An 11,105-nucleotide genomic window follows, 5' to 3' on the forward strand; every position below is an offset into this window, starting at 1 on the left:
AATGCAATTATAACTAATTCACTTATAACTATAGTATTTAATTATATTAGATAATGATATTTTTATTTAATAAGTAATTTATTAATTTATCAAAATTAAATATATTATTTATTTATGTTCGGCATCTAATTTATGATTAATATACAATGTGTTTGGTTGCAACGTTGAAAAAAAAAATTACGCACAATTTGAAAAATATATTAAAAAATAAAAACAAAAATTTGTCATAAAAGCGGTATAGACGCATCTGAAGTCTGAACAGGCCAAGTGATACAGTCTCCTGCTACTAAATACTTTCTCACCGGCGTTCTTTCTTGACCTCACCAATGGAATACATGGTTAAAGGTGATGGGAGGTGATGATTCTGCATGGACGGAGCCTCCAAGCATCGAACCCCCTGTGGGCGACGTTCAGGACCGGCCGTATTTCCTCTTGAACTGCTCCCACGTGACATATGGGTGAGGATTGCGACGAAAGTCGCAAACAACTCTATACAAGACCTTCTCAACTTGGAGTCGACTTGCAAGGGGTTTTTAGACGCCGGGCGGTCGGCCGTGGTATACAAGCATGCCATGGTGTGGACCATGTCGTGGGTTTCCTTTCTAAAGTACCCGGACCGGGGCGAGAGACGATTCGTAGATCGGTGCATAGACGCAGGAAATCCGGACGCAATTCTCAGGGATGGATTGAACGAGTATTTCTTCATGGCCAGACGTCATGCCGAAATGGATCTACTTACCAAGGCTACATTGCATGGTAGCTGGTGCACAAAATTATGACCATCAACAATGGCTCCAAAGACTTAGTAGCGCTCTCAAACGTGAATCACACTTTGTCACAACTCTGCACAACTAACCAGCAAGTGCACTGGGTCGTCCAAGTAATACCTTACGTGAGTAAGGATCGATCCCACGGAGATTGTTGGTATAAAGAAAGTTATAGTCATCTTGTAAATCTCAGTTAGGCGGATAGTAAATGTTATGGAGTTTTCGAATAGTAAATAAATAAAACAGAAAATAAAGATAGAGTTACTCATGTAATTTAATGGTGGGAATTTCAGATAAGTGCATGGAGGTGCTGTGTTCCTTCTGAATATCTACTTTCCTACTGCTTTCATCCAATCCTTCTTACTCCTTTCCATGGCAAGCTGTATGTAGGGCATCACCGTTGTCAATGGCTACATCCCATCCTCTCAGTGAAAATGGTCCAAATGCTCTGTCACAGTACGGCTAATCATCTGTCGGTTCTCAATCATGTTGGAATAGAATCCCTTGATTCTTTTGCGTTTGTCATCACGCCCAACAATCGCAAGTTTGAAGCTCGTCACAGTCATTCAATCCCGGAATCCTACTCGGAATACCACAGACAAGGTTAGACTTTCCAGATTCCCATGAATGCCGCCATCAATTCTAGCTTATACCACGAAGATTCTGATTAAGAAATCCAAGAGATATGGGCCCGGTCTAAGGTAGAACAGAAGTGGTTGTCAGTCACGTGTTCATAGGTGAGAATGATGATGAGTGTCACGGATCATCACATTCATCATGTTGAAGTGCAACGAATATCTTAGAATAAGAACAAGCGGAATTGAATAGAAAATAGTAGTAATTGCATTGAAACTTGAGGTACAGCAGAGCTCCACACCCTTAATCTACGGTGTGTAGAAACTCCACCGTTAAAAATACATAAGTGATGAAGGTCCAGGCATGGCCGAATGGCCAGCCCCCATGAAAGATTGAATGGTCAAAGGAGTTAGATAGTCCAAGATGTCTAATACACTAGTAAAAAATTCTATTTATACTAAACTAGCTACTAGGATTTACAGAAGTAAGTAATTGATGTATAAATCCACTTCCAGGTCCCACTTGGTGTATGTTTAGGCTGATCTTGATCTTTATACGAGCTGAGGCTTCTTTTGGAGTTGAACGCCAAGTTTCAACGTGTTTTTGGCGTTCAACTCTGGTTCGTGACGTGTTTCTGGCGTTTGACTCCAGAATGCAGCATGGAACTGGCGTTGAGCGCCAGTTTACGTTGTCTAATATTAAATAAAGTATGGACTATTATATATTTCTGGAAAGCTCTGAATGTATACTTTCTAACGCCATTAAGAGCGCGCCATTTGGAGTTCTGTAGCTCCAGAAAATCCATTTCGAGTGCAAGGAGGTCAGAATCCAACAGCATCAGCAGTCCTTTGTCAGCCTTTTATCAGAGTTTTGCTCAGGTCCCTCAATTTCAGCCAGAAATTACCTGAAATCATAGAAAAATACACAAACTTATAGTAAAGTCCAGAAATATGAATTTAGCATAAAAACTAATGAAAAAATTCCCTAAAAATAGCTAGATTATACTAAAAACTATCTAAAAACAATGCCAAAAAGCGTATAAATTATCCGCTTATCACAACACCAAACTTAAATTGTTGCTTGTCCCCAAGCAACTGAAAATCAGTTAGGATAAAAAGAAGAGAATATACTATAAATCCCAAAATATCAATGAACATTAATTCTAATTAGATGAGCAGGACTTGTAGCTTTTTGCTTCTGAACAGTTTTGGCATCTCACTTTCTCCTTTGAAGTTTAGAATGATTGGCATCTATAGGAACTTAGAATTTCAGATAGTGTAATTGATTCTCCTAGTTAAGTATGTTGATTCTTGAACACAGCTACTTTTATGAGTCTTGGCTGTGGCCCTAAGCATTTTGTTTTCCAGAATTACCACCGGATACATAAATGCCACAGACACATAACTAGGTGAACCTTTTCAGATTGTGACTCAGCTTTGCTAGAGTCCCCAGTTAGAGGTGTCCAGAGCTCTTAAGCACACTCTTTTTGCTTTGGATCACGACTTTAACCACTCAGTCTCAAGCTTTTCACTTGGACCTGCATGCCACAAGCACATGGTTACGGACAGCTTGATTTAGCTGCTTAGGCCTGGATTTTAGTTCCTTGGGCCTTCCTATCCATTGATGCTCAAAGCCTTGGATCCTTTTTACCCTTGTCTTTTGGTTTTAAGGGCTATTGGCTTTTTCTGCTTGTTTTTTTCTTTTTCTTTCTAAATATTTTTTCGCCATTTTTTTCTCTTTTTTTTCTTTTTTTTTCTTATTCGCAAGCTTTTTATTCACTGCTTTTTCTTCCTTCAAGAATTAATTTTATGATTTTTCAGATTATCAATAACATTTCTCCTTTTCATCATTCTTTCAAGAGCCAACAATTTTAACATTCATAAACAACAAGATCAAAAAATATGCACTGTTCAAGCATTCATTCAGAAAACAAAAAGTATTGTCACCATATCAATATAATTAAACTAAATTCAAGAATGAATTCGAAACTCATGTACTTCTTGTTCTTTTAAATTAAAAACATTTTTCATTTAAGAGAGGTGAAGGATTCATGGAATTATTCATAGCCTTAAGACATAGTTACTAGACACTAATGATCATATAATAAAGACACAAACATAGACAAACATATAGCTTAAAATCGAAAAACAGGGAATTAAGAAGAAGGAATGAGTTCACCTTAGTAATGGTGGCGCCTTCTTCTTGAAGGGGCAATGGTATCCTTGAGCTCCTTTATGTCTCTTCCTTGCTTCTGTTGCATGATCCCTAGTGATTTTGGTGCTCCTATCCTTAGTTGCTCCCAATAGTTGTGTGGAGGACAATTTATCCCTTGAGGCATCTCAAGGATTTCTTGATGAAGTCCATGAGTGGGCTCTCTTGATGTGCAGTCAAATGCTCTATTACTGAGCTGTGGACCCTTGAGATGGAAGCTTTTGTCTTCCCTTTTCTCTTTTTAGATGTTTCTTTGGCCTTAGGTGCCATCAATGGTTATGGAAAAACAAAAAAGCTATGCTTTTACCACACCAAACTTAGAATGTTGCTCGCCCTCGAGCAAAGAAGAAAGAAAGGAAGAAGAAAAAGATATGGAGGAGAGGGAGAGAGGTTTGTGTTTCGGCCATTTAGGGTGGGTTTGGGTGGGAAGGATGGATGGATGTGAGTGGTGAAGAGGTGATGAGAAAGAGAGACTGAGGTGATTGGTGAAGAAGAGAGAAGGTGAGTTGAGGTAGGTGGGGATCTTGTGGGGTCCACAGATCCTAGGGTGTCAAGGATTTACATCCTTGTACCAATGAGGCGTGTAAATCGCCCTCTGCAGGCAATCCTAGCATTTGAATGCCAGATTGATGCTTGTTTTGGGCTTTCAACGCCAGCTTTATGCTTGTTCTGGGCGTTCAACGCCCATCTGCAGCATGTTTCTGGCGTTGAACGCCAGCTTTCCTCAGTGTGCAATCCTGGCGTTTAAACGCCAGATAGGGGTGTAATCGGTTCGGTTTGGTTCAGTTTTGGACCAAAAACCAACCGAACTGACTTGTTTGGTTTTACAATAATACCAACCATTCGGTTTGCTATTTTCTAGACAATCGAACCGAACCAAACCGAACCAACAGCGGTTTGATTCGGTCGGTTTTTTCGGTTTTTTTAAACCTAATAATCAGAATTAAATCATCATAAAATGAAATTTAAAATCGTCAATCAACTAAAATAACAAGAGTACATGACATCCAAATTCAATACAAATTCAACTTGTCCCAACAATTAAACATAAAACAAAGACAATTAAAAATGTCTAGCAAACAATAAAAACAAACACACTTTAAAAAGTGAAACAACCACTTTAAACCAAATAAAAACCAAAACAGCCACCATGCTTAATCTGAATCCACACTAGACTCATCATCATCTTCTCCGGTTAATGAAATTTCTACAAATACAAAACAAAGACATCAATATAGATTATAAAGATAAACTATGAATGCATAATAATGAACAACAAAGACAGCAATTTTATTGGAAATCAGCATTCAAACTTGTTCAAAAAGCCACTTTCCAGCATTTATGCAACAGCAACAAATTATGAAATATACTAAGTTCAAAACACATTAATTAAAGCAAAATAAAGCAACAGCAACATATTAGGTCATTAAAGCAACAGCAACAACATATTAGGTTATTAAAGCAACAACAATATATAAAGATAAAAACAATCAAAGGCTAAAAAGATAAAGTAGCAACAGCATTTAAAGAATATTTTTATCGAACAAATTAATAATTTATAGTTCTTTTATATGTTCCTAATATATTGTTTTTTCTTATGAAAGAAAAAGATAAACACAACTAAAAAGATAAATTCTTCCTAAACTTTTACAGGAAATATTTATCACTTGCGCTCTCTCCATTTCAAACTTCATCTCAATGGATTCTTAAATATTCTTTTTGGCATATAATATTTTTGGCATAAATTATCTCTAACTTGCTCTTCATTTCAATACATTTCAAGACTTTTTGGCATATAATATTTTTGGCATAAATAAAATTATTTGTGAGATCAGCTTCCAAGATGCCAAAAAACACATTCATTCACCATAAGATACGGAACAAAATAAAATAAAATAAAAACATATATAGAAAATGCAACGCGTGCTTTTAGCAGTAGAATGAAAATTTCTCCATCATGTATCATGTATGTATGTATGTGAGTGGCAATCTTATCACAAAGATTCGATTTTGTTGCCAAATTTCCACCAGGTACCAACAGACATGCATGAATAACCTTGTGACAATGAATTTTTATGAGAGCAACGAGAACAGACCAGCAACAAGAACATCTCATAAATTACAACAAATTGTGAAAAAATCAAGTTACTAACCTCAGAAGAAGACACTGAGTTGCAGGAGAGGGCTCGGACTAAGGGTTTGTTTGGCGACGGAGACTGTTGCTCGGCGACAGAGAAGAACGGATCAGACGAAGATCGACGACGGTGTGAAGACTGCAGTTAGAGATGGCGCGATAGAGATCGACGGCGTCCTTCACGGTCACGATGGACGACTTGCGACTGAACTCTGAAGGATGGCGGTAGCTCTCTGGCTCACTGGCTCTCTGAGGCTCTCATCCTCTCAGAGTCTCAGGCATGGAGGAAAAAGAGGGAGAGTGAGTTTACTGAAGCTTTGTGTTGGGGGTTGTGTGTGGCTGCACTGAGTGGTGTGGTAAGTTAGGGATTTGGGGGTTTAGTTATTAGGTTAGAGGGCAAATTTGTAAAAACGAGTATTTCTGAACCTATTATTCGGTTCGGTTTGGTTCGGTTCAATTTTTGCCGAACCAACCGAAAACCGAACCGAACCGATCGGTTTAATTCGAAAAAACCGATTTTTTCGATTTTTCATTCGGTTGTTGTAAATTTCGGTTTGGTTTTGCGGTAAATTTCGGTCTGGTTCGATAACTTACACCCCTAACGCCAGATTGCTGCATGTTTCTGGTGTTCAACGCCAGATCCATACTCTGTTCTGGCGTTGAACGCCAGCCAGATGCTATGCCAGTAAGCCTTTCCTCCAGGGTGTGCTTTCTCTTCTACTGTTTTTGATTCTGTTTTTAATTTTTGTATTTGTTTCGTGACTCCACATGATCATGTACCTAATAAAACATGAAAGAACAATAAAATAAAAATAAAATTAGATAAAGAAAAATTGGGTTGCCTCCTAATAAGCGCTTCTTTAATGTCAATAGCTTGACATTGGGCTCTCATGGAGCCTCACAGGTGATCAGGTCAATGTTGTAGATTCCCAACACCAAACTTAGAGTTTGGTTGTGGGGATTCAACACCAAACTTAGAGTTTGGTTGTGGCCTCCCAACACCAAACTTAGAGTTTGACTGTGGGGGCTCTTTTTGACTCTGTACTGAGAGAAGCTTTTCATGCTTCCTCTCTATTATTAAAGAAGAAGATCCTTGAGCCTTAAACACAAGGTAGTCTCCATTCAATTGAAGGACTAATTCTCCTATGTTAACATCTATCACAGCTCCTACTGTGGCTAGAAAAGGTTTTCCAAGGATGATGCATTCATCCTCTTCCTTCCTAGTGTCTAAGATTATGAAATCAGCAGGGATGTAAAGGCCTTCAACCTTCACTAACACGTCCTCTACCAATCCATAAGCTTGTCTTACTGACTTGTCTGCCATTTGTAATGAGAATAAGGCAGGCTGTACCTCAATGATCCCCAGCTTCTCCATTACAGAGACTGGCATAAGATTTATGCTTGACCCCAGGTCACACAGAGCCTTTTCAAAGGTCATGGTGCCTATGGTACAGGGTATTAAGAATTTGCCAGGATCTTGTTTCTTTTGAGGTAAAGTTTGCTGAACCCATGTATCTAGTTCACCAATGAGCAAGGGAGGTTCACCTTCCCAAGTCTCATTACCAAACAATTTGTCATTCAGCTTCATGATAGCTCCTAGATATTGAGCAACTTGCTTTCCAGTTACATCTTCATCCTCTTCAGAGGAAGAATAGTCTTCAGAGCTCATGAATGGCAGCAGAAGGTTTAATGGAATTTCTATGGTCTCTATATGAGTCTCAGATTCCTTTGGGTCCTCAATAGGGAACTCCTTCTTGGTTGGGAGACGTCCCATGAGGTCTTCCTCATTGGGACTCACGTCCTCCCCTTCCTCCTTGCATTCGGCCATATTGACTATATCAATGGCCTTGCACTCTCTCTTTGGATTCTCTTTTGTATTGCTTGGGAGAGTATTAGGAGGAGTTTCAGTGATTTTCTTACTCAGCTGGCTCACTAGTGCCTCCAAATTTCTAATGGAGGACCTTGTTTCATTCATGAAAGTCAAAGTGACCTTAGATAGATCAGAGACTATGTTTGCTAAGCTAGAGGGGCTCTTCTCAGAATTCTCTGTCTGTTGCTGAGAGGATGATGGAAAAGGCTTGCTATTGCTAAGCCTGTTTCTTCCACCATTATTAAAGCCTTGTTGAGGCTTTTGTTGATCCTTCCATGAGAAATTAGGATGATCTCTCCATATAATTTACCTCTGCTATTGCAGGGTTCTCAGGATCATAAGCTTCTTCTTCAGAAGATGCCTCTTTAGTACTGTTGGATGAATTTTGCCATCCATTCAGACTTTGAGAAATCATGTTGACTTGCTGAGTCAACATTTTGTTCTGAGCCAATATGGCATTCATAGCATCAATTTCAAGAACTCCCTTCCTTTGAGGCGTCCCATTATTCACGGAATTCCTCTCAGAAGTGTACATGAACTGGTTATTTGCAACCATGTCAATAAGTTCTTGAGCTTCTGCACGCATTTTCTTTAGGTGAATGGATCCATCTACAGAATGGTCCAATGACATCTTAGAGAACTTATATAGACCATAATAGAATATATCTATCATGGTCCATTCTGAAAACATGTCAGAAGGACATCTTTTGGTCATCTGCTTGTATCTTTCCCAAGCTTCATAGAGGGATTCACCATCTTTTTGTTTAAAGGTCTGAACATCCACTCTAAGCTTGCTCAGCTTTTGAAGAGGAAAGAATTTACCCAAGAAGGCCGTGACCAGCTTATCCCAAGAGTCCAGGCTATCCTTAGGTTGTGAATCAAACCATGTTCTAGCTATGTCTCTTACAGCAAGAGGGAAAAGCATGAGCCTGTAGACTTCAGGATCTACTCCATTCGTCTTTACAGTCTCACAAATCTGCAAAAACTTAGTTAAAAACTGATAGGGATCTTCTGATGGAAGTTCATGAAACTTGCAGTTTTGTTGTATTAGAGCAACTAATTGAGGTTTCAGCTCAAAATTGTTTGCTCCAATGGTAGGGATTGAGATGCTTCTTCCATCAAACTTGGAAGTAGGTGTAGTATAATCACCAAGCATCCTCCTTGCATTATTGTTGTTAGGTTCAGCTGCCATCTTCTTCTCTTGTTCGAAAATTTCTGTAAGGTTATCTCTGGATTGTTGTAATTTGGCTTCTCTTAGTTTTCTCTTCAGAGTCCTTTCAGGTTCAGGGTTAGCTTCAACAAGAATGCCTTTTTCCTAGTTCCTGCTCATATGAAAGAGAAGAGAACAAGAAAAGAAGAGAAGAGGAATCCTCTATGTCACAGTAAAGAGGTTCCTTATTGTTAGTAGAAGAAGAAAGGGAATAAAGAAAGGAGAATCCAAACAGAAGGGTGAGGATAGGGGTAGTGATTTGAGATGAAGAGAGGTGAAGAGAAGTGTTAGTAAATAAATAAATAAATAAAAGAATAGGAGAGGGAAAGAATTTCGAAAATAATTTTTGAAAAGGAGTTAATAATTTTCGAGAATTAAGATAGGAAATAAAATTAAAATTAAAAATTGAAACAATTAATTAATTTAAGAATAATTTTGAAAAAGGGGGAGATATTTTCGAAAATTAGAGAGGGAGAAATAGTTAAGTTGTTTTGAAAAAGATAAGAAACAAACAAAAACTTAGTTAGTTAATTGAAAAAAAAAGATTTGAAAATCAATTTTGAAAAGATAAGAAGATAAGAAGTTAGAAAAGATAATTTGAAATCAAATTTTTAAAAAAGATAAAATTTTGAAAAAGATATGATATAAAAGATATGATTAAAAAGATATGGTTGAAAAAGATTTAATTTTTAAAATTAATTACTTGACTAACAAGAAACTAAAAGATATGATTCTAGAATTTAAAGATTGAACATTTCTTAACAAGAAAGTAACAAACTTCAAATTTTTGAACCAATCACATTACTTGTTAGCATAATTTTCGAAAATTTTGAAATAAAATTAAGAAAATATTTTGAAAATAATTTTTGAAATTTTCGAAAATCATGAAAGAAAAATGAAAAAGATTTGAATTTTGAAAAAGTTTTAAAAATATAAGATTTTTAAAATTTGAAAATTTGACTTGACTCATAAGAAACAAAAATTTTTTTTGACTAAGTCAACTCAAATTTTCGAAATTTATGAGAAAAAAAGGAAAAGATATATTTTTTATTTTTGAATATTTAATGATGAGAGAGAAAAACACAAATATGACCCAAAACATGAAAATTTTGGATCAAAACCAATGATGCATGCAAGAACACTATGAGTGTCAAGATGAATACCAAGAACACCTTGAAGATCATGATGAACATCAAGAACATATTTTTGAAAAATTCTTGATGCAAAGAAAACATGCAAGACACCAAACTTAGAAATCTTTAATGCTTGGACTCTAAGAAACGAAAAATGCATATGATAAACAACAAAAAATACAAAACAAGAAAACATCAAGATCAAACAAGAAGACTTACTAAGAACAACTTGAAGATCATGAAGAACACCATGAATGCATGAATTTTTCGAAAAAAAAAATGCAAGAACAATATGAGTATGCAATTGACACCAAACTTAAAAATTGACTCAAGACTCAAACATGAAACACAATATATTTTTGGATTTTATGATTTTATTAATTTTTTTGGATTTTCTTTTAATTTTTTGAAAAACATATAGGAAAAAGAAAGTAATGAATCCAAAGTCCTTAATCAAAATCCTGTGAATTAGCCATGGCTTAATAGCCAGCTAAGCTAAAACATGTTATATGAAACTCTAGGATTCATTCTTGAAAACTCTGAAAATTTTTGAAAACAGGTGAGAAATTTTGAAAAATATTTTTGAAAACTTTTTGAAAAGAAAATAAAAAAGAAAATTACCTAATCTGAGCAACAAGATGAACCGTCAGTTGTCCATACTTGAACAATCCCTGGCAACGGCGCCAAAAACTTGGTGCACGAAATTGTGATCATCAACAATGGCTCCAAAGACTTGGTAATGCTCTCAAACGTGAATCACACTTAGTCACAACTCCGCCAACTAACCAGCAAGTGCACTGGGTCGTCCAAGTAATACCTTATGTGAGTAAAGGTCGATCCCACGGAGATTGTTGGTATGAAGCAAGCTATAGTCATCTTGTAAATCTACGTTAGTCAGATAGTAAATGTTATGGAGTTTTCGAATAGTAAATAAATAAAACAGAAAATAAAGATAGAGTTACTCATGTAATTTAATGGTGGAAATTTCAGATAAGTGCATGGAGGTGCTGTGTTCCTTCTGAATCTCTGCTTTCATACTGCTTTCATCCAATCCTTCTTACTCCTTTCCATGGCAAGCTGTATGTAGGGCATCACTGTTGTCAATGGCTACATCCCATTCTCTCAGTGAAAATGGTCCAAATGCTCTGTTACAGCACGGCTAATCATCTGTTGGTTCTCGATCATGTTGGAATAGAATCCCTTA

The 11,105-nt window shown here is 36.8% G+C and overlaps 1 non-coding gene across 1 annotated transcript; it reads left to right on the plus strand.

Annotated features, from left to right (window-relative positions):
• Window positions 1-8,247: 8,247 nt before the first annotated feature.
• LOC127747010 (small nucleolar RNA R71) lies at window positions 8,248-8,351 on the plus strand. The gene has a single exon (XR_008008815.1). It is a non-coding gene; the product is annotated as a small nucleolar RNA R71 (small nucleolar RNA).
• The last annotated feature ends 2,754 nt before the right edge of the window (window positions 8,352-11,105 follow it).

The sequence above is a fragment of the Arachis duranensis genome, chromosome 4, assembly GCF_000817695.3.
Source record: "Arachis duranensis cultivar V14167 chromosome 4, aradu.V14167.gnm2.J7QH, whole genome shotgun sequence".
Classification (NCBI taxonomy): Eukaryota; Viridiplantae; Streptophyta; class Magnoliopsida; order Fabales; family Fabaceae; genus Arachis; species Arachis duranensis.